Below are 21,570 nucleotides of genomic sequence, written 5' to 3'. Positions count from 1 at the left end.
GTGAGAGAATCACTTGAGCCTGGAAGTTTAAGACCAGCCTAAGCAACGTAGTGAGACCCTATCTCTAAAAAAAAATTTAGGCTGGGTGCGGTGGCTCACGCCTGTAATCCCAGCATTTTGGGAGGCTGAGGCAGGTGGATCATGAGGTCAGGAGTTCAAGACCAGCCTGGCCAAGATGGTGAAACCCTGTCTCTACAAAAAATACAAAAATTATCCTGGTGTGATGACAGGCGCCTGTAATCCCAGCTAATCAAGAAGCTGAGGCAGAGAATTGCTTGAACCTGGGAGGCGGAGGTTGCGGTGAGCCGAGATCGTGCCACGGCACTCCAGCCTGGGCAACAAGAGCAAAACTCCTTCTCAAAAAAAAAAATTTTTTTTTTAATAAGCTAAAACAGGCTGGGAACATGGCTAAAACCCGTCTCTACAAAAAACATACAAAAAAATTAGCTAGGTGTGGTAGCAAGTGCTGGTGGTCCCAGCTACTCAGGAGGCTGAGGTGGAAGGATCACCTGAGCCCAGGACATTGAGGCTACAGTGAGCCATGATCATGCCACTGCACTACAGCCTGGGCAACAGAGTAAGACTCTATGTCAAAATAATTAATTAAAATAAATATAAAATTAAAAACCCCAAATGTGGCTGAGTGTGGTGGCTTACACCTATAATCCTAGCACATTGGGAGGCCGAGGCAGGAGGATCAATTAAGCCCAGGAGTTTGAGACCAGCCTGGGCAACACAGTGGGACCCTGTCTCTATAAAAAATAAAAACCACAAATCTGCAGGAGGAACAGGAAAAGTTTTGGTAAGGCGGCATTGTCAAATCAAAAGAGAAGGAAGTAAGGTATCTCTTTAGACTCTGCAAACACATTGACACATCTCCTGAGCTTTTCTTGGTGTTGTCAGCATCACCCGACCCCATCCCCTACTTCTAGACTTCTCCAGACACAGAAATTAATCAACACTATACAGGACAACCAACAAAACAGAAAATAGGTTACTCAAGCCTGGACACCAGACAGTCACCATGGGACAGCCCAGCCTTCTGCAGTAATAGTGGACAGATGTTTCCATTCAGGGAATCCAGTAATAAAAGGAAGATGCATATGCATGTTAAGGGCAGAAAAGAGGGAGAAGAGGGATTACTTGACTTACAACAATTGCAACTTGGAAAGGAGTCTGTCCTCCAGAATCTGATGGCTTTCATAATTATGTGGTGTGAGTGGAGGCTACCTCTGTAGCAGTGCTGTAGAATAGATCATAGAAATAGATAAGCCAGCCAGGCACAGTGGTTCACGCCTGTAATCCCAGCACTGTAGGAGGCAGAGGTGGGTGGATCCTCTGAGGTCGGGAGTTCAAGACTAGCCTGACTGACATGGAGAAACCCTGTCTCTACTAAAAATATAAAATTAGCCAGGCATGGTGGCGCATGCCTGTAATCCCAGCTACTCCATAGGTTGGGGCAGGACAATTGCTTGAACCCAGGAGGCGGAGGTTGTGGTGAGCCGAGATCGCGCCACTGCACTCTAGCCTGGGCGACGGAGCAGGACTCTGTCTCAAAAAAAAAAACAAAAAACTGATACTAGCTGCATTTATAAAAGTAAAAAGAAACGGGTGAAATTCGTGTTAATATTTTATTTGATTCAATATATCCAAAATATTATATTTCACATGTGATTAATAAAGTTATCCATGAGACATTTGACATTCTTTTTTTCTGTATTAAGTCTTTGAAACCTGGTATTACAGCACATCTCAATGCATATGCTATATTTTCCTGGGTATACTTAATTTTTATTTAGAATCCATAAAAAATAATAGTTGACGCCAGGTGCAGTGGCTCAAGCCTGTAATCCCAGCACTTTGGGAGCCCGAAGCGGGCAGATCACGAGTTCAAGAGAGCGAGACTATCCTGGCCAATATGGTGAAACCCCGTCTCTACTAAAAATACAAAAATTAGCTGGACATGGTGGTGGGTGCCTGTAGTCCCAGCTACTCGGGAAGGTGAGGCAGGATAATCGCTTGAACCTTGGAGGTTGAGGTTGCAGTGAGCCGAGATCAGGCCGCTGCACTCCAGCCTGGCGACAAAGCAACACTCCGTCTCAAAAATAAAATAAAATAATAGTTGAAAAAGTAGATTCACATACCCAAGTTGTTCTAAACATACTTAAAAGTCTTCTAGGCCGGGCACAGTGGCTCATGCCTGTAATCCCAGCACTTTGGGAGGCTGAGGCGGGTGGATCGCCTGAGGTCAGGAGTTCAAGACCAGCCTGGCCAACATAGTGAAACCCTTTCTCTATTAAAAATACAAAAAATTAGCTGGGTGTGGTGGTGGGCGCCTGTAATCCCAGCTACTAAGGAAGCTGAGGCAGGAGAATCGCTTGAACCCATGAGGCAGAGGTTGCAGTGAGCCAGGATCACTCCATTGCACTCCAGCCTGGGCAACAAGAGCAAAACTCTGTCTCAAAAGAAAAAAAAAAGTCTTCTAATAACTGAATGAGTATTTGTTTTTAAATTTAAGGCAAGGACATGAAGAAATGTCAGCTCTATGTACTGTTGATAGAAATGTAAAATGGTGCAGCCACTACGGAAAACAGTTCTGGTAGATCCTCAGGAAACAAAATAGAATTACCATACATACAATCCAGCAATACCACTTTTGGGTCTATATGCAAAAGAATTCAAAGCAGAAACTCAGATACTGTATGTTCATGTTCATAGCAGCATTATTCACAATAGTCAAAAGATAGAGGTGAGTCAAGTGTCCACTGGTTAGATGAATGGATGAACAAAATGTGGTATATACATACAGTGAAGTTTATTGTTGTTTTTTTATCTGAGACGGAGTCTTGCTGTGTTGCCCAGGCTGGAGTGCAGTGGCACCATCTTGGCTCACTGCAACCTCTACCTCCTGTGTTCAAGCAATTCTCCTGCCTCAGCCTCCCTAGTAGCTGGGATTACAGGCGCACACCACCACACCTGGCTCATTTTTGTATTTGTAGTAGAGACGGGGTTTCACCATGTTGACCAAGCTGGTCTCGAACTCCCAACCTCAGGTGATCCACCCACCCCAGCCTTCCAAAGTGCTGAGATTACAGACAAAGCAAGACCCTGGCTCAAAAAATAATACAATACAATAAAGTAAAAAGCCTCTCAGTGGCACTAACCACATTTCTTTTTTTTTTTCCAGACAGAACCTCACTCTGTCACCCAGGCTGGAGTGCAGTGGCACGATCTCGGCTCAGTGCAACCTCTGCCTCCCAGGTTCAAGTGATTCTCCTGCCTCAGCCTCCCGAGTAGCTGGGACTACAGGTGCGTGACACCACGCCTGGCTAATTTTTTGTATTTTTAGTAGAGACATGGTTTCACCATGTTAACTAGGATGGTCTCGATCACCTGATCACGTCATCCACCAGCCTTGGCCTCCCAGAGTGCTGGGATTATAGGCGTGAGCCACCGCACCTGGCCAAACTAACCACATTTCAGGTGCTCAACAACTCTGCATGGCCCCTGTATCATACAATGAGCTCTAGTCTGAGACAGAACAATGGAAGTCCTATCTTAAACCTGACCTGTTGCTCAGTCTGTGTGCTAAGGTACTGCCTTTCTTGACTTGCCCTGAAGGGTTGGAACCCCTTTATCTGACAAGCCTTGCTTATTATTCTGTTATTTCACAATATGCTGCAGTATGCTGTGGGAGTTTTACTAATATGTATAGAAGAGGCCGGGTGCAGTGGCTCATGCCTGTAATCCCAACACTCTGGGAGGCTGAGGTGAGTGGATCACCTGAGGTCAGGAGTTCGAGACTAGCCTGGCCAACATGGTGAAACCCCAACTTTACTAAAAATACAAAAATTAGCCAGGCGTGGTGGCACATGCCTGTAATCCCAGCTACTCAGGAGGCTGCGGCAGTAGAATCGCTTGAACCCAGGAGGCAGAGGTTACAGTGATCCAACATTGCGTCACTGCACTCCAGGCTAGGCAACAGAGACTCTGCCTAAAAAAAAAAAAAAGTATAGAAGAAAAGTGCAGCCTCCTAATATGCTATCCATCCACTTTTACTCTGTCGATGCAAAATTTCTCAGAAGGGAGACATAGGGAGCTTACTCTAACTCCATTTGTCGAATCATGAAATTGTACCCTAACATGGATGACTTCACACCAAAGGCATTGACCCAATGTCTGTGAATTGAAAGCAGCTTATTGTAAGGTTGTCTCATTTATGAACAGCACAGGGACTTGATATCTGAAACAGGGTGAAGGAGCGCTGCTCCATAGGCATCAGGAGGGTTTGCTCTGACTTTGCCTCAAGGGCTTAATGTGGTTGGTTTTAATTTAGTTTTTAGTATGGTATAGGGTTCCTAACAGGTGCACAATATACATTTATTTCAGATAAGGATTGATTGGAAATGTGCTATTTTTATATTAGTCTTTATATTTCATTGTTGTGTGATTTAATCAAACTTTTCAATTCTCAAATATTCTGTTTGTTTCCAGTTACATGCAGCTCCTGTATATGTCTTCTTTTCTGAAAATGTATAATATCTGACTTATCCCTCAGCTTGGCAGTAAGTGCTCTAAAAAGCAAGGATGCTGGCCAGGCGCGGTGACTCATGCCTGTAATCCCAGCACTTTGGAAGGCCGAGGCGGGCAGATCACGAGGTCAGGAGTTTGAGACCAGCCTGGCCAGCATGGTGAAACCCTGTCTCTACTAAAAATATAAAAAATTAGCTGGTCATGGTGGTGCACGCCTGTAATCCCAGCTACTCTGGAAGCTGAGTCAGAAGAATCACGTGAACCCAGGAGGCAGAGGTTGCAATGAGCCAACATCGCGCCACTGCACTCCAGCCCGGGCGATAGAGCGAGACTCTGTCTCAAAAAAAAAAAAAAACAAAGCAAGGATGCTGGTATCCAACACGTTAAAAAATAAATAAAAGCAAGGACAGAACAGTTTAATTCTTCTTACCTTCTATACCATCAGGCACAGAGCTCAATAAATTTTCAGTATTTGCTGACTACTAGAAATATTTTTTCTGTAAGAGTTCATGTGCATTTTAATCTTACTATATATGCTGCTGAAGTGAGCACATGTTCACATGTGTTTTGTGTTTTTTTTGGTTTTGGTTTCTTTTTTTTTTTTTTGAGACAGAGTCTCCTCTGTCACCCAAGCTGGAGTGCAGTGGTGCGATTTCGGCCCGCTGCAACCTCCGCCTCCTGGATCCTAGTGATTCTGCTGCCTCAGCCTCCCTGCTGGGTTCTAGTGATTCTCCTGCCTCAGCCTCCCAAGTAACTGGGACTCCAGGCACACACCACCATGCCTGGCTTATATTTAAATTTGTATTAGAGACAGGGTTTCACTATTGGTTGGCCAGGCTGGTTTCAAACCACTGAATTCAAGTGATAGGCCCACCTGGCCTCCCAAAATGCTAGGATTACAGGCGTCAGCCACCATGCCCGGCCCACATGTATTTTCTTTTTCTTTTTTTTTTTTTTTTTTTTGAGATAGTCTCAGGCTGCCATCCAGGCTGGAGTGAAATGGCATGATCTCAGCTCACTGCAACCTTCTCCACCTCCCGGGTTCAAGCGACTCTCATGCCTCAGCCTCCCAAGTAGCTGGGATTACAGGCGCCCGCCACCACACCCAGCTAATTTTTGTATTTTTAGTAGAGACAGAGTTTCACCATGTTGGTTAGGCTAGTCTTGAACTCCTGACCTCAGGTGATCCACCCGCCTTGGCCTCTCAAAGTGGTGAGATTACAGGCGTAAGCCACCATGCCCGGCCTTTTTATTTTTTTTTTGAGGCAGGGTCTCACTCTATCGCCCAGACTGGAGTGCAGTGGTGCAATCATGGCTCACTGCAACCTCCACCTCCCAGGTTCAAGCGATTCTCCTGCTTCAGCCTCCCGAGTAGCTGGGATTACAGGCACATGCCACTACTGCTGGGGGGGGGGGGGGTGGTGGGGCTTCACCATGTTGGCCAGGCTGGTCTTGAACTCCTGACCTCAAATGATCTACCTGCCTCAGCCTCCAAAGTGGCGTGAGCCACTGCACCTGGCCCCACATGTATTTTGAATTAAATTATCCTGTTTTATTTAACAAGGGGAAATTGCTTTGTTGTTCACCAGTAATCAAGGGCAACGACCAATTTCAGCTTAGTTACTGCTGCATCCAGTACAGCTGGGAAGGCCCCTGCCTGAAGGAAGGACACAAGCAAGTTGAAATAGTCCTTAGAAAGAACTTCCATATTTTATAAATATTTCAAATGTTAAAAAATAAAGCAAAAGTGAAATTTTTTACATCCTCTGTTTTTGTTTTTTTCGAGTCAGAGTCTTACTGTGCACACAGGCTGGAGTGCAGTGGCATCATCTTGACTCACTGCAACCTCCGCCTCCCGGGTTCAAGCGAGTCTCCTGCCTCAGCCTCCTGAGTAGCTGAGACTACAGGTATGTGCCACCACACCCAGCTATCCTCTCAGATTTTATAACCATAAATACTTTTTTTTTGAGACGGAGTTTCGCTCTTGTTGCCCATGCTGGAGTGCAATGGCGCCATCTCGGCTCACTGCAACCTCTGTCTCCCGGGTTCAAGCGATTCTCCTGCCTCAGCCTCCTGAATAGCTGGGATTACAGGCAAGCGCCACCACTCCCCGCTAATCTTGTATTTTTAGTAGAGTCGGGAGTTTTTCCACGTTGGCCAGGCTGGTCTCAAACTCCCAACCTCAGGTGATCCATCTGGCTCGGCCTCCCAAAGTGCTGGGATTATAGGCATGAGTCACCGTGCCCGGCCAAAAACATTTTTTTAAAGAGATCGAGGGGGAGGCGGGGGTCTCACTATGTTGCCCAGGCTGGTCTCAAACTGACCTCAAGTAATTCTTCTGCTTTAGCCTCCCAAAGTGCTGGAATTACAGACATGAGCCACCACATCTAACCCATAAAGGCACATTTAAGGGGTATGGTTGCCCAAGTGCATTTCAGCACCAGAAAGAACCATGGGGAGAGGATCCCAGCCATGGAAACAGGCCTGTCAGGTGTGGTCAAGATGAAAGAAAACTTAACTTTGTGGCTAAGTCAGCCAACTTATAGGAAATCAGCAAACTGATAGGAAATAATACTTATAGTTAACATTTTCAGGAAACCAAATTGCTTTTCACTGCTTTTACAGATATCGGTAGACTTACTTATAGATTCAGTATTCATTACTTCGTTGTATATTGAATCAAGTGACCCTCTCTCTCTTAGGGGATGAAAGTTAGGCCTGGCTGGCAGAAGTCAGACTGGCTGGGATAGAAGAGAAAGAGTCCCAGTTAAGACCCATTATAGCCGGGCACGGTGGCTCACGCCTGTAATCCCAGCACTTTGGGAGGCTGAGGCGGGCAGATCACGAGGTCAGGAGATTGAGACCATCCTGGCTAACAGAGTGAAACCTCGTCTCTACTAAAAATACAAAAAATTAGCTGGGCGTGGTGGCGGGCGCCTGTAGTCCCAGCTACTCGGGAGGCTGAGGCAGGAGAATGGTGTGAACCCGGGAGGCAGAGCTTGCAGTGAGCTGAGGTGGTGCCACTGCACTCCAGCCTGGGCGGCAGAGCGAGACTCTGTCTCAAAAAAAAAAAAAAGACCCATTATTTTGCAGTCCAGAAAACTCATCCCGGGGAAGCTAAGCTAAGCAACTTTGGAAAAGTTGCCTAAATGGCGAATAGCTGCACAGAAACCCACTGTGCCCGGGTCCTATTCTAACCATCTTCCTCTCAAGCCAGACTGATTTATTTGCTATGCGTGTATGCATGTGTGTGTCTCCTTGCTTTGCCCAGTAAAAAGTACCATAAGTACCGTACCATAAGTACAAAGTAGTGTAAGACTGTAAAAGTGAACATACAAGCTGATACCATGCAAAGCAATCTTAATGATCAACGAGAAAAATTATGATTGTTCTGTGACTTTCAAAATTTTTTGCCAAAACATTAAAAACTCTTTCAGTTTTAAATGTACAGGGAAATGAAAATAGTAAAACTAATATTTATCTGGTACTATGTAATTTAATACATTAGAAATATTGAGGCCAGGCGCAGTGGCTTACACTTATAATCCCAGCACTTTGGGAGGCCAAGTTGGGCAAATCACCTGAAGTCAGGAGTTTGAGACCAGCCTGGTCAACATGGTGAAACCCTGTCTCTACTAAAAATACAAAAATTAGCCAGGTGTGGTGGTGGGCGCCTGTAGGCTCAGCTACTTGGGAGGCTGAGACAGGAGAATCACTTGGAACCGGGAGGCAGAGTTTGCAGTGAGCTGAGATTACACTATTGCACTCCAGCCTGGGTGACAGAGTGAGACTCCGTCCCCCAACAACAACAACAAAAAAAAGAAAAGAGAAAGAAAGAAATATTGAGAATTAGTTTTCTTCGTAAAAGCCTACCAAGAGGCCCGGTATGGTGGGAGACAAGAAGCAACACAACCACATGCCTTTCTGTGCATGAGTGAACGAAATAACAGACTTTCAAAGAAATTACGCAACTTGTCACTGATCATGTACATTTGTTATTCACACAGTGCTTTGTACACTGACGAGCTGGCAATCAAGTTTATATTTTATGTAATTGCTCATACTTAATACACTATAGTAACTGATATTTGAACCCTGTTGTTCGGAGACTGATGTTACTTAACAAAACCATGGTAAGCGAAATCCATGCATATCTGGGCCTTGTACAATGAAGTCTGGCTGTATAATGTATTTCTATGACATTGGACAAGTCCCTCCGAGAGATAAAACCACCCATCTCTCAGAGTTACCATGCGAAGTAGTGATCACATAAATATGTTCTACACAGCAGTGGGCAGACAGCTGCCAGGCTTTTGAGTAGGAATAATTAATATTTATGGCAGCAGAAACAAAATCTAATTTTTTTGTAGAAAATTCCAAAATTAGCCAGGTGCGGTGCTCATGTCTGTAATCCCAGCACTTTGGGAGGCCAAGGCGGGCGGACCGTGAAGTCAAGAGATCAAGACCATCCTGGCCAACATGGTGAAACCCCATCCCTACTAAAAATACAAAAATTAGCTGGGCATGATGGCACGCACCTGTAGTCCCAGCTACTCATGAGGCTGAGGCAGGAGAATCGCTCGAACCCGGGAGGTGGAGGTTGCAGTGAGCCAAGATTGCACCATAGCACACCAGCCTGGGTGACAGAACAAGACTCCATCTCAAAAAAAAAAAAAAAAATCCAAAATTGCTTTCAGATTCCTACTGATGTGATTAAACAGAAGACTCAATGCTTTATGGAAATATATATATTTCCTACACCCAGCTAATTTTTGTATTTTCAGTAGAGACGGGGTTTCTCCATGTTGGTCAGGCTGGTCTTGAACTCCCAACCTCAGGTGATCCGCCCACCTTGGCCTCCCAAAGTGCTGGGATTACAGGCGTGAGCCACCGTGTCCGGCCAGCAGTATGAAACTTCTTAAGTCTTACCTAAATTATCTACTTTTGAGAGGATGAAGGCAGTTAGAATGTCTAAAGCAAGGTACCGTGTAACCACAAAAGAGGACTGTTGCCTTGTTTCCAGGGATGGAGGAGGCAGAATAGGGGTATAAGGTGAGAAAAGGGATGGTGTTCCGCACAGTGTTCTGTGTTTTTCTGAGTCAGATCTGCATGGGAGCTTCATTATTTGGTTTGCAATTTCTAAAATACTCTAAGTCTAGTCCCAAGTGCAAGGATGAACATATTCCAGTAACAAATAACAGATTAAATTTTTGACATCTATAATTTTAGTTTTCTATAGCATGTTCCTTTCTAAGTGTTCTCTTTTATTTTATTTTATTTACTCAGTTATCTATTTCTTGAAATGGAGTCTCACTCTGTCGCCCAGGCTGGAGTGCAGTGAAGCAATCTTGATTCACTGCCACCTCCACCTCCCAGGTTCAAACTATTCTCATTCCTCAGCCTCCAGAGTAGCAGGGATTACAGGCGTGTGCCACCATACCAGGCTAATTTTTGTATTTTTTAGTAGAGACAGGGTTTTGCCATGTTGGCCAGGCTGGTCTTGAACTCCTGGCCTCAAGTGATCCGCCAGCCTTGGCCTCCCAAAGTGCTGGGATTACAGGCATGAGTCACTGTGCCCGGTCTAAGTGTTCTTTCTATATGGAAGTATAGATATATTGATGAGTCATATGCATAAGGATAACAAAGTCCACGACTTTTTTTTTTTTTTAAGAGACAGGGTCCTGCTCTGTCACCCAGGCTGAAGGGCAGTGGTGTGATCCCAGCTCACTGCAACCTCAACCTCCTAGGCTGAAGTAATCCTCCCACCTCAGCTTCCCAAGTAGCTAAGACTATAGGTGCACACCACCACACCTGGCTAATTTTAAAATTTTTTGTAGAGATAGGGTCTCGCTTATGCCGCCAAGGTTGGTCTTGAACTGCTAGGCTCAATCGATGCTCCCGCCTTGGCTTCACAAAATGCTGGGATTACAGGCATGAGCCACCAAGCCCAGCTAACTCATAGTCTTTAATACAGTTTTTTCCCAGCATCTATAAAATGGTCATTCAGGAGAGTGTAGAAACAGCTTCTCTGATGAGTGGATTGCTCATCAGATTCTGATAGTAGTCACTGGAATTAACATTGGTAAGAAGCAGTTGAGACCTGTAAGAGCAAAGAGAGACGATTTATTTCAAGAGGGTGCCCAGATGACCTGCAAACAGGTTTGCTCCAATGAGGCCCCTGAATTTGGAGAAGCAATGAAGGAACGAGAAGGGGCTAAAATAAGATAGTCGGTTGTTCCAATATTCCAAACGGGAAAAATGGAAGAAACCACTGATAACATTTTGAAGTACATCCTTCCAGAACTTTTTAATGTATATTAAAGTATACATTATATATTTAATCACTATACCCTAATCCATCATTCTGGGGAAATATACACGGGATCACTATGAAAGTTCTAGATTATCTCCCTCAGCCCAGCCCCAAGTCTTCCCGAAGGCAGAAAAGTTGACCACTTCTCAGATAGTAGGTTAACTTCTGCTGCGGGTGTTAGGATGGCAGTAAGAACTCAGCCTTGTCACTAAGCACCCAGTTATTGAAGCATGGAGTACATGGTACAATTCCTTATCTCTGTTAGTGGCCTCCTGTATCTATCAGGGTTCAAAGGGAGAAACACCACCAGTCACGCGTATGTGCGATGTGTTTCAGGGATCTGACGTTACGCAACCGCGGGAGGGAGTGGAGGGCTGCAGGAACATGCTGGAACGCACCTCGGGTCTCATGTTCTCCGCGCCTCTGACCTCGGCAGCGAGGACGTCCCGCAGAGGGAGGGGACCCTTCTCCACAGAGCTGCACACGCCTGGGCCCGGAAAGGCGAAAGGAGGAGCCGAAAGAGGCTCTCTGCCGGGCGCGGTGGCTCATGCCTGCAGTCTCAGCACTTTGGGAGGCCCAGGCGGGCGCATCGCTTGAGCTCCGGAGTTCGGGAGCAGGCTAGCCAACATGGCGAGACCCACGTCTCTACTAAAAATACAAAAAATGTAGCCGGCAGCGGTGGCGCCCGCTGGTGGTCCCAGCTACCGGAGCGGCTGAGGCGAGAGGAGGCTGAGGCTGCAGTGAGCGGTGATTACGCCACTGCACTCCAGCCTGAGCCACAGAGCCAAACCAGGTCTCAAGAAAAAAACAGAGGCGGCTGGCAGCAGCTCTCCGCAGAGCCTGGGAGTCCGCGTCCCGCCCCGCGCAGCAGGCACGCCCGGCACCCACCAGCCGCCGGCAGCGCTGGATGGGCGCTCTGGGCCACGTGGTCCTGCGGCCGCCCCGCCTGCTCCGGGTGGGCCTCAGGCGGCCTGCCCCGGGAGGATCCCGCGTTGGGCGGGCTCAGTGCTTCCTGATACCAGGCGGCTGTGAGGCAACTTAAGTTTTCTGAGGAAACTTTGGTTTCTTTTTCTTTGTCCGCAAAAGAGGTCAGCCCTATCCCTTGTTTCTCATTTTTCGCGGGTCTCTCTCATTGTCTTCACACACCAGTTTTAACCACAGTTAAACTGGGAAGGAGCTGGGGTGGTGGCACGCACCTGTGGTCCCAGATACTTGGGAGGCTGAGGACGGAGAGATCGCTTGAGCCCGGGAGGTCGAGGCTGCAGTGAGCCGGGATCGCACCACTGCACTCCATCCTGGGCTACACAGTAAGACCCTTCAACAAAAAATAATTTTAAAAAACAAGGCTGGGCGCGGTAGCACACGCCTGTAATCCCAGCACTTTGGAAAACGGAGACGGATGGATTGCTTGAGCCCAGGAGTTCGAGATCAGCCTGGGCAACATAGCGAGACGTGTCTCTATAAAAAGAAAAATACAAATATTAGCGGGGCGTGCTGGCGAGAGCCTGTGGTCCCAGCTACTCTGGAGGCAGAGATGGGAGGATCGCTTGAGCTCAGGAGGCAGAGGTTGTAGTGAGCCCAGACTGCGCGCCATTGCACTCCAGCCCGGGCGAAAAAGTGAGACCCTGTCTCCAAAAAGTAAAAAAAATGAAAAAAATTTAAAAAGGGAATGGTAGGGGGAAAGGAAGGATAAGGAGAGATTTGCTAAAGGATATACATAAGTACAGCTATCTGGTTTTCTATGCCATAGGATGACTGTGGTTCACCATAATAGTTTCAAATAGCTAGGAGAAAAATATTGAATGTTCCCAACAGAAAGAAATGATAGATATTTGAGATGATGGATGTTAATTATCCTGATCACTATATGTTATATGTATCAAAACATCACTATGTACCCCATGAATATGTACAATTATTTGTCAATTAAAAATTATTTTAGGCCAGGTGCAGTGGCTCACGCCTGTAATCCCAGCACTTTGGGAGGCTGAGGTGGGCGGATCACGAGGTCAGGAGATCGAGACTATCCTGGCCAACACGGTGAAACCCCGTCTCTACTAAAAATACAAAAAATTAGCCGAGCATGGTGGTGGGCGCCTGTAATCCCAGCCACTCGGGAGGCTGAGGCAGGAGAATGGCGTGAACCCTGGAGGCGGAGCTTGCAGTGAGCTGAGATCATGCCACTGCACTCCAACCTGGGCGACAGAGCAAGACTCCGTCTTAAAAAAAAAAATTATTTTAAAAAGATCAACTGATCTTTATGAACTATCTTTTTTCCCCACACTCTGTTGTAGGAGGGAAGAAAACTTCAAAGTCAACATTAAGAACCATTATGATGAAGATTTTATAAAAAGCTCAGATTTGGCCAGGCACGGTGGCTCATGCCTGTAATCCCAGCACTTTGGGGGTCCGAGGCAGGTGGATCACTTGAGGTCAGGAGTTTGAGACCAGCCTGGCCAACCAATGGTGGAACCCCATCTCTACTAAAAATACAAAGATTAGTTGGGCTTGGTGGCACATGCTTGTAATCCCAGCTACTTGGGAGGCGGGAGAATTGCTTGAATCTGGGAGGTGGAGGCTGCAGTGAGCCAAGATCGAGCCACTGCACTCCAGCCTGGGTAACAGAGCCAGACTCTGTCTCAAAAACAAAAACACAAACGAAACAGGTTACCTTGGGTGAAGTATGGTGAGGTTAGATGCAGCACAGGAGTCACAAACCAGTTTTACAAGTTTTACAGTTTGTGTTTTTGTTTTTTGTTTTTTGTTTGAGACAGTCTTTCACTCGTCACCCAGGCTGGAGAGTAGTGGCGCTCCAGCCTCCCAGAGGAGGTTGCTCCTCCACCTCCCGGTTTCAAGCGATTCTCCCTCCTCAGCCTCCCGAGTACCTGGGACTACAGGCGCTCGCACCACTATGCCCAGCTAATTTTTGTATTTTTAGTAGAGCCAGGGTTTCACCATGTTGGCCAGACTGGTCTTGAACTCTTGGCCTCAAGTGATTTGCCTGCCTCTGCCTCCCAAAGTGCTGGGATTACAAGCGTGAGCCACCACGTTGGCCCAAGTTTTAGTTTTGTACTCTGATTTCCCTGGGGCTTCACACAAGGCCACTCAGCGGGAGCAGAAGGGGTCACTAGGCAGAGGGATTGAGGGCAGAACTGCGGAAGAGCCTTTGTTGTGGTTTTTGCAGGAAGAGAAGGGTTAGGCAAGGCCAACAGTTTTGGGATTGACTAATTTGAGTAATTTCCGGGGGCTCAGGGGCATGGGGGCTGGCCCTAGTAGTCTGGTAACTGGCCCTGGAGTGATTAGGGTGTATAATGGTCCCGAGTGTTTGGGCCTGATAACAGAGGTGGTTAGGGGTGCAGACATAATCGGCAGCTCAAGAAGAGGAACTAACTGGCTTTTAGCCAGAGCCTAAAAACTAAGTCAAGACAGCACACACCCACACACAAACTACGTTGCCTGAAACAATATTCTTTAAAGATATTTACCTAAAGGGCCACACATTTTATTAAATCTCTGATCCTGAAACTTCAATACTCCCCACTGACTGTATAAAATTATCTTCAGTTGTTTTTTTTGTTTTTTTTTTTGAGAAGGAGTCTCGCTCTGTGGCTCAGGCTGGAGTGCAGTAGAGCCATCTCAGCTCACTAAAACCTCCACCTTCTGGGTTCCAGCAATTCTTCTGCCTCAGCCTCCGGAGTAGGTGGGATTACAGATGTGTGCCACCACGCCCAGCTGATTTTTCTATTTTTAGTAGACACGGGGTTTCACTATGTTGGCCAGGCTGGTCTTGATCTCCTGACCTCAGGTGATCCACCTGCCTCAAGCCTCCCATAGTGCTGGGATTACAGGCGTGAGCCACCACACCCGGCCTGTATTTTTAGTAGAGAGGGGGTTTCGTCATGTTGGCCAGGCTGGTCTCGAACTCCTGACCTTAGGTGATTCACCCTTCTCAGCCTCCCAAAGTGCTGGGATTACAGGCGTGAGCCACGGCGCCTGACCAATTTAGAAATATTTTATCATTCAAAAATTAGGCGGCTTTCAGGGATCATTTCTATAGTTTGCTACTAGAGTACTTTCCGTGAACGTGTAGAGCCCCGGGAAAGGACAGGACATGCAGTTTTCTCCTGAGTGTGAAGCCGGCTCTTGGTGTTGCTTTCGCCATTGATGTTTCTTCTCCTCCGTGGGGGAATGAGAGGGAGAGGACACAGGCTGAATGGTTTGAGTTACCAAAGTAAAAAAATATATTTAGAGTAATGCTTTTTAATTTTTATTTATTTATTATTCCGAGACAGAATCTTGCTCTGTCGCCCAGGCTGGAGTGCAGTGGCATGATCTCGGCTCACTGCAACCTTCGCCTCCTGTGTTTAAGCGATTCTCCTGCCTCAACCTCTGGAGCAGCTGGGATTACACACGCGCACCACCACGCCTAATTTTTTTTTTTCTGAGACGGAGTCTTCCTCTGTCACCCAGGCTGGAGAGCAGTGATGCGATCTCGGCTCACCGCAAGCTCCGCCTCCCGGGTTCACGCCATTCTCCTGCCTCAGCCTCCTGAGTAGCTGGGACTACAGGCGCCCGCCACTGCGCCCGGCTAATTTTTTTTTTTTTTTGTATTTTTAGTAGAGATGGGGTTTCACCATGTTAGCCAGGATGGTCTCGATCTCCTGATCTCGTGATCCTCCCGCCTCAGCCTCCCAAAGTGCTGGGATTACAGGCGTGAGCCACTGCCCCGGCCACTAATTTTTATATTTATAGTAGAGACGGGGTTTCACCATGTTGGCCAGGCTGGTCGCGAATTCCTGACCTCGTGATCCGCCCACCTCGGCCTCCCAAAGTGCTGGTGTTATAGGTGTGAGCCATCGCACCCGGCCTGCTTTTTATTTTATTATTTATTTATTTTTTCTGAGACTGAGTCTCGCTCTTGTTGCCCAGGCTGGAGTGTGCAGTGGCTCAATCTCGGCTCACTGCAAACTCCACCTCCCGGGTTCAAGCGATTCTCCTGCCTCAGCCTCCCGAGTAGCTGGAATTACAGGCACCTGCCACCACGCCCAGCTAATTTTTCTATTTTTAGTAGAGACGGGTTTCACCATGTTGGTCAGGCTGGTCTCCAACACCTGACCTTGTGATCCGCCAGCCTCGGCCTCCCAAAGTGCTGGGATTACAGGCATGAGCCGCTGCGACGCCTGGCCAGTAATGCTTTTTCTTTTGTTTGACAGTTTCACTCTTGTTGCCCAGGCTGGAGTGCAATGGCACGATCTTGGCTCACCGCAACCTGCACCTCCCGGGTTCAAGCGATTCTCCTGCCTCAGCCTCCCTAGTAGCTGAGATTACAGGCATGCGCCACCATGCCTGGTTAATTTTGTGTTTTTAGTAGAGACGGGGTTTCTCCATGTTGGTCAGGCTGGTCTCGAACTCCCGATCTCTGGTGATCCACCCGCCTTGGCCTCACAAAGTGTTGGGATTACAGGCGTGAGCCACCGCGCCTGGCAATTTTTTTTTTTGAGATGGAGTTTCGCTCTTGTTTCCCAGGCTGGAGGGCAGTGGTGTGATCTCCACTCACCACAACCTCCACCTCCCGGGTTCAAGTGATTCTCCTGTCTCAGCCTCTCAAGTAGCTGGGATTACAGGCATGTGCCACCACACCGGCCTAATTCTGTATTTTTAGTAGAGACATGGTTTCTCCGTGTTGGTCAGGCTTATCTCGAACTCCTGACCTCAGGTGATCCGCCCACCTCAGCCTGCAAAAGTGCTGAGATTACAGGTGTGAGCCACCGCGCCTGGCCCAGTAATGCTTTTTAAAGAGTCGAAAAGCACCTCTGAGCACTGGTTTATCTATAATTTTTTTTTTTTTTTTGAGATAGTCTTGCTCTTTTGCCTAGGCTGGAGTACAATCTCACTGCAACCTCCACCTCCCCGGTTCAAGTGATTCTTCTCCCTCAGCCTCCCGAAAGCTAGGATTACAGGCACAGGCACATGCCACCACACCTGGCTAATTTTTGTATTTTTTGTAGAGATGGGGTTTCACCATGTTGGCCAGGCTGTTCTCAAACTCCTGACCTTGTGATCTGCCCGCCTCGGCCTCCCAAAGTGCTGGGATTATAGGCGTGAGCCACCACACCTGGCCTATCTGTAATCTTTTGTCCAAAAACAATAAAAGAGCAAAATGTCTGTTAAATTTGTTATACATCTATAATTTTCTGTATGTTTAAAATATTCCACAATTTTTTTTAAAAAAATGTAAGTTAATAAGAGAAAAAGAAAGGCAGAGAGAAAGAGAAGGTGCATGCTGTCCTGTCCCTTGCACATTTTGATCCAAATGAAGTTTTCTGACTCTCCTGAGGCTCCATAGAGATGAAGGCATCTAACTGTACACAGTTTTTGGTAGGAAAACTCACGATCAGACTAAAAGATGATGACTTAGAATGAAAAAAGAGCTGGCCAGGTGCGGTGGCTCATTCCTGCCTATAATCCCAGCACTTTGGGAGGCCAAGGCAGGCAGATCACTTGAGGTCAGGAGTTCCAGACCAGTATGGCCAACATAGTGAAAACCTGTCCCTACTAAAAATACAAAAATTGGCTGGGCGCAGTAGCTCACACCTGTAATCCCAGCGCTTTGGAGGCCGAGGCAGGCGGATCACCTGAGGTCAGGAGTTTGAAACAACCCTGGCCAACATGGCGAAACCCCATCTCTATTAAAAATACCAAAAAAAAAAAAAAAAAAACTTTAGCTAGCATGGTGGTGGGTGCCTGTGATCCCAGCTGCTCAGGAGGCTGAGGCAAAAGAATCGCTTGAACCCAGGAGGCGGAGGTTGCAGTGAGCCGAGATCACACCATTGTACTCCAGCCTGGGGGAGAAGAGGGAAACTCCGTCTCAAAAATAAATAAATAAAAGTAAATAAATAAAAATACAAAAATTAGCCGAAAATTGCTTGAACCTGGCAGGCAGAGTTTGCAGTGAGCCCAGATCGTGCCACTGCACTCTAGCCTGGGTGAGACTCCGCCTCAAAAAAAATAAATAAATAAAAGGGTGAAGAAAGAGCTAGAAATTAGCTTACTAACATCCAAGTGAGTCCCTCAGTTGCTTGCTTGGCCTGCTGCGGAAATGGGCAAAGTAAGGGCAGCCACTCCACCAACACTGGCCACTACCACCTAAGCAAGCTGTGGTCTTTTATTGGGCAAAGAAACCAATTCAAGCAAGTAACCACCAAGCTCAGGTATCCCATAATCCTTCTTTCACTATTTAATACATAGTAAAAAGTGCTATTTGAAAGAACTGTCAAGTTCTCTGAAAGAATTGCAAATAACCTAGGGATCCAGCCTTCCTGGTGGTAGCTCACTTCAGTGAGCATCAGAGCAGCTTCAAAGTTGCACTTTTCTTTTTTTTTTTTTTTGAGATGGAGTCTGGCTGTCGCCCAGGCTGGAGTGCAGTGGTGCCATCTCGGCTCACTGCAAGCTCCGCCTCCCGGGTTCACGCCATGCTCCTGCCTCAGCCTCCCAAGTAGCTGGGACTACAGGCATCCACCACCCCGCCCGGCTAATTTTTTGTATTTTTAGTACAGATGGGGTTTCACCGTGTTAGCCAGGATGGTCTTGATCTCCTGACCTCGTGATCTGCCCACCTCGGCCTCCCAAAGTGCTGGGATTACAGGCGTGAGCCACTGCGCCCGGCCTCAAAGTTGCACTTTTCTATATTGGTCATGAAAATTAACCAGACAAGGCGGTGACTGCTGAATGTGCCTCTTCCCACCTGGGTTATCTCTGCCTCCTAGAGCACCTCGCTTCAAGGAGAAAAGTGACATTTGGACAGGGTCTATACTGACTAGACAGGTCATTTGGCTTTCTCACTTCCTTCATTCTCCTCCCAGATGGGAAAGGGAGGAGACAGCCTGAAAAGCCCGTTTCTCACTAGGATCTAGATTGCAGTAGATGAAAACGGACCCTGGAATCAGATGGGGCCTCCAGCCTCCATACAACTTTCAGCTCAGCCATCTAGAAGCTGGGTGACTCAGTTTCTTTCCGCCAAATGGTGGTAGTATCTACTGCGGGGTTGTTACGAGGTTTCAGTGGGATTAAGTAGAATAGTGCAAAGCATAGTGAGAATGCAGTATGTGTTACCTACGGTTATTGCTATTTAACAGATACTACGATCTTTGAGCAAGAGACATCTCTGAACCTTGGTGATCCCTGCCTACTTAATGGCACTGTCTGGGGGAAGGGGGAATCTCAGCTTAATAGGTAAGGTGATTTTTCAAGAACTACTAACTAGAAGATTTAAAAACCTCTGTAACGCTCCAAACCTGTAACCAATTGTATGGATGAGTAGTTTCTAGAGGGGAACTTATTTTTTAAAACTGACAATATTGGCCAGGCGCGGTGGCTCACGCCTGTAATCCCAGCACTTTGAGAGGCCGAGGCGGGTGGATCATGAGGTCAGGAGTTCGAGGCTAGCCTGGCCAACAAAGTGAAACCCCATCTCTACTAAAAATACAAAAATTAGCCAGGCCTGGTGGTGGGCACCTCTAATCCCAGCTATTCGGGAGGCTGAGGCAGGAGAATCGCTTGAACCTGGGAGGTGGAGGGTGTGATGAGCCAAGATCGTGCCATTGCATTCCAGCCTGGGTGACAGGAGCAAAACTCCGTCTCAAAAAAAAAAAAAAAATCTGACAATATTTATTAAAAACTATTAAGTTTTTGGCTGGGCGCAGTGGCTCACGCCTGTAATCCCAGCACTTTGGGAGGCCGAGGCGGGCGGATCACGAGATCAGGAGATCAACACCATCCTGGCTAACACGGTGAAACCCCGTCTCTGCTAAAAATTTAAAAAAAAATTAGTCGGGCGCCGTGGTGGGCGCCTGTAGTCCCAGCTACTCGGGAGGCTGAGGCAGGAGCATAGCGTGAACCCAGGAGGCAGAGCTTGCAGTGAGCCGAGATCGCACCACTGCACTCCAGCCTGGGTGACAAAGCGAGACTCCGTCTCAAAAAAAAAAAAAGTATTAACTTTTTGATAATAATCAATGTACATAAACAACAGGAAATAATCAGGCAGGTCAGTCTGTAAGCGGCAACATCTTGGAATTCAATTGTTTTAAACCATAGATCTTAAAGGTTCACCTCTGTGTAGATGCTCTCAAGCATCAAGGTGCTCTCTGAATGTTTAGATTTCAGAGCTTAGGTAAGACATTTCTATGGACACAGAGGTGAAAGGGCTACAGATAAGGAGGTAGTCCAGGTGGACCAGGTGTGGATAAGCATTTGCCAGTTGGTGAAGTGAGCCCAGTGTGGAAAAGGCCTAGGACCTGTGTGGAAAAGGCCTAGGCATCATTCTGAGTGATGCCAAGTCTTCACTGTGGGAGAAAGCCTACATGTGACTGTGCTGGTACTCAATGCTGAAAAAGATATAGTGGACACCTGGGATGACTCCTTAGGATGGCAGGAAGTTCATAATCAGGCCAAAGTACCAGTCTTGCATTCAGAGAAGACTGTCTCCAACAACTATTACCTCATTTATGAATAATGGAGAACTGTAAAATGTGAGTGAGGGGCAGGGATCAAAGGTCCACTTAGTTTAGAGGCTTTTTTTTTCTTTAAACTTTTAAAATACAGACTGGGTCTATGTTCCCCAGGCTGGTCTTGAACTCCAGGGCTCAAGCAATCCACTGGCCTTGGCCTCCCAAGGATTACAGGTCTGAGCCACCACACTGAGCCAGAGAGACTCTCTTAATACAAAGATTGCATGAATGTATCTTCTTGCAGCTGGTTTAACAGTCCTTAAGTTCTGAAGCATTACTAGCCTTTGGTTTAATTTTCTTTTCTTTTCTTTTTTTTTTTTTTTTTTTTGAGACAGAGTCTTGCTCTGTTGGCCAGGCTGGAGTGCAGTGGCAAAATCTTGGCTCACTGCAACCTCCATCTCCCGGGCTCAAGCAATTCTCCTGCCTCATCCTCCCGAGTAGCTGAGATTTCAGGCATGTGCCACCACGCCCGGCTAATTTTTGTATTTTTAGTAGAGACAGGGTTTCACCACGTTGGCCAGGATGATCTTGAACTCCTGACCTCAGGTAATCCGCCTGACTTGGCTTCCCAAAGTGCTAGGATTACAGGCGTGAGCCCTTTTGGTTTAATTTTCCTAATATTCGATTTAAATTGGCTACTTTAATTTTTCTCTCCAGAAACCTCTTTCTACAGCATGAGCTGTGATGCAGTCACTGTATGACTTTTTTTTTGAGACAGAGTTTCGCTCTTGTTACCCAGGCTGGAGGGCAATGGTGCAATCTCGGCTCACTGCAACCTCCTCCTCCTGGATTCAAGCGATTCTCCTGCCTCAGCCTCCAGAGTAGCTGGGACTACAGGCACGCGCCACCACGCCCGGCTAATTTTTTTTGTATTTTTAGTAGAGACATGGTTTCGCCATGTTGCCCAGGCTGGTCTCAAACGCCTAACCTCAGGTGATCCACCCACCTCGGCCTCCCAAAGTTTTGGGATTACAGGCGTGAGCCACCGCGCCCGGCTGGCCACAACTTCTTAAGAATACCTACCTATCTGATTTTCACTCCTTTTCTATGATGCTGAATACCTATCTGATTTTTGCAGGAACTATTTTCTGTAATTTTGCCTCAAATTATGCAGTTTTCTCTTTGGACATTTTTACCTATTCTGACAGCTCCTACTTTACTCTTTCCATTCTCTTTCTTGGAACTAGCTTTTTTTTTTTTGACAAATTCCTTCCTTCA

At 46.9% G+C, this 21,570-nt stretch overlaps 1 pseudogene; it reads left to right on the top strand.

The window, feature by feature from the left end:
* The first annotated feature begins 14,874 nt into the window (after window positions 1-14,874).
* On the top strand, window positions 14,875-15,059 carry LOC129007050 (small nucleolar RNA U3; annotated as a pseudogene).
* The last annotated feature ends 6,511 nt before the right edge of the window (window positions 15,060-21,570 follow it).

Source organism: Pongo pygmaeus, chromosome 8, assembly GCF_028885625.2.
Source record: "Pongo pygmaeus isolate AG05252 chromosome 8, NHGRI_mPonPyg2-v2.0_pri, whole genome shotgun sequence".
Classification (NCBI taxonomy): Eukaryota; Metazoa; Chordata; class Mammalia; order Primates; family Hominidae; genus Pongo; species Pongo pygmaeus.
The sequence above is the reverse complement of the archived record's forward strand: the minus strand, read 5'-3'. Positions and strand labels throughout refer to the sequence as shown.